The sequence below is a fragment of the Schistocerca serialis genome, unplaced genomic scaffold (assembly GCF_023864345.2).
Source record: "Schistocerca serialis cubense isolate TAMUIC-IGC-003099 unplaced genomic scaffold, iqSchSeri2.2 HiC_scaffold_1172, whole genome shotgun sequence".
Lineage (NCBI taxonomy): Eukaryota > Metazoa > Arthropoda > Insecta > Orthoptera > Acrididae > Schistocerca > Schistocerca serialis.
Window position 1 is genome coordinate 77,501 of NW_026047373.1, and position 2,500 is coordinate 80,000.

The window sequence follows — 2,500 nt, forward strand, 5'->3', positions numbered from 1 at the left end:
CGCCCTAACCTAACCTATGTTGCGCCCTAACCTAACCTATGTTGCGCCCTAACCTAACCTATGTTGCGCCCTAACCTAACCTATGTTGCGCCCTAACCTAACCTATATTGTACCTTAACCTAACCTATGTTGCGCCCTAACCTAACCTATGTTGCGCCCTAACCTAACCTATGTTGCGCCCTAACCTAACCTATGTTGCGCCCTAACCTAACCTATGTTGCGCCCTAACCTAACCTATGTTGCGCCCTAACCTAACCTATGTTGCGCCCTAACCTAACCTATGTTGCGCCCTAACCTAACCTATGTTGCGCCCTAACCTAACCTATGTTGCGCCCTAACCTAACCTATGTTGCGCCTTAACCCAACACACGTTGGGCCTTAACCCAACACACGTTGGGCCTTAACCCAACACACGTTGGGCCTTAACCCAACACACGTTGGGCCTTAACCCAACACACGTTGGGCCTTAACCCAACACACGTTGGGCCTTAACCCAACACACGTTGGGCCTTAACCCAACACACGTTGGGCCTTAACCCAACACACGTTGGGCCTTAACCCAACACACGTTGGGCCTTAACCCAACACACGTTGGGCCTTAACCCAACACACGTTGGGCCTTAACCCAACACACGTTGGGCCTTAACCCAACACACGTTGGGCCTTAACCCAACACACGTTGGGCCTTAACCTGCTCTGTAATTGTCATACGACGCGTTAAATTAGTGTAGTGTTGCCTAACTGCAACCCCCGCAATATAGTTTGCCACTCGCACTGCCCGGTCCCCAGAGTATTGCTTCATGTTAAACACCTTGCAGCTATACACTGTAATGCGGATGGCAGCAGGACGTACATGCTCAATGCCCTTCGCAGTTGTTCATTGGCATTCGCATGGCGAAGCACAGCCTACGTTGTGGTACGGCTTGTGTCAACTGTCCGCTGATGTTGTACGTCCAAATCACACACTGTACTGCACATTGGTCCTCATGTACTGAATGATACATCGTGGTACATGTGTGACCGTACCACGACTGCGCCAACAACGGCGAACCATACGGTCCAAATATTGTGCACTCAGCTACGTGTCGTCTCCCTATAAGAGCTGGATTGCAGTATGGTATGCCGTGGATGGCGATCAGCATGAGCCGTCTGTTGATGTAGTGGCGCGTGTTGTCAGACGTAGTCGTCTCTTCTCACACACCGTGATAGCATGGTGCACTGCGTTCCACATCTGCGACATGCGACAGAGGCCGGTTGACAGTCGTTCGCGCAATGGACATCGCATACGTACGGGGGCCACCTTCCACGTGTTCGCGAAGCGTGCACATGTTGTTGCGTGTATGTGGGCAGACATAGTGTGTCGTGACACCTGACACAGGCATGCAACAATCGTTGAATTTGCAAATGGCGATGGACGTCTACGTTTGCTGGTGACGTTACGCAAATGAACAACTGGTAAACCGTTGTGGTGCGGTTGTTCTCGCTAGAGGTGAATCAGTGATGGCGACGATCGGTTGAGCTACCAACCGGTTGTTTCAGCGATACCCACCATGACCACGAACGTGAATGGCATGTGGGTGTGAAGCGATACGCGGCGGTGGCTGGGTGGGACCGTCCCCGGCCGGTGAGGGGGGGCCTCCCGGCGTGCTGGCCGCGCGGTGCGTGGGCGCACGCGCTACAGCCGGCTGGTGGGGGCGGCCAGTGGCAGGCGCGCCGGCCGACGGAGGCGGCAGGCGGCGCAGCTGCGCGCCGGCGCACCCTGCACGCGGCGCCGTGCGGCCAAAGTAGGTCCTCGCGGGCCCGGTGCGAAGCGCGGTGGACATCTGCAGTGTGCTGGTCCGATTGAGGACTGTGTGCGCTGAGGATGCGCCGCCGCCCGGCGCTCGGCGCCGCGACGCCGTCTGCTGCTCGGTCGCCTCTGCGGTTCTCGCAGGTGGTTTGTATCGCAGCTGTGCGGACGTGTTGGCGCGTGCGCTGTGCTGGGAGAGTTCGCTTCGGCACCCAAGTGGGGCTTTTGTCCTTCTGTGGCGCTGGCGTTGGAGCTGCCGGCCACCGTAGGTGGCGCGTGTTGTCTCCCGCCGGCAATGCCACGACAGCACGCTCCCGGGCCTCTGTCGGCAGCGGCAAGCTCAGTTGGGAGCACGGGTGGTCGCACCTAAAGCGTCTACTCGCCAAACTCCGGGCGATTGCGCCTCTCTCGAACCCGACCAAGTACTTAGGACGGCGCTGCGCGCCGCCGGGACCTGAGAGGGTTTCGAGGTGTATTGTGCAGGGGAGCTCAGCCTCCTCCTGTTTGCAGAATAATCGAGCGGACGCTTGCGTGTTCGCGCGGGCCCCCGGGACACACTCCCGGGCGGCCGGCTGCTCAGCTCTAGTTGACGCAGCTCCCTGGTTGATCCTGCCAGTAGTCATATGCTTGTCTCAAAGATTAAGCCATGCATGTCTCAGTACAAGCCGCATTAAGGTGCAACCGCGAATGGCTCATTAAATCAGTTATGGT

General features: G+C 57.5%; 1 non-coding gene across 1 annotated transcript in view; it reads left to right on the forward strand.

Annotated features, from left to right (window-relative positions):
* Window positions 1–2,385: 2,385 nt before the first annotated feature.
* The window catches only part of LOC126433685 (small subunit ribosomal RNA), a 1,910-nt gene continuing 1,795 nt past the window's right edge, over window positions 2,386–2,500 (forward strand). The window contains exon 1 of the ribosomal RNA XR_007578674.1: window positions 2,386–2,500. This exon is cut by the window's right edge and continues 1,795 nt beyond it. This is a non-coding gene — a ribosomal RNA (small subunit ribosomal RNA).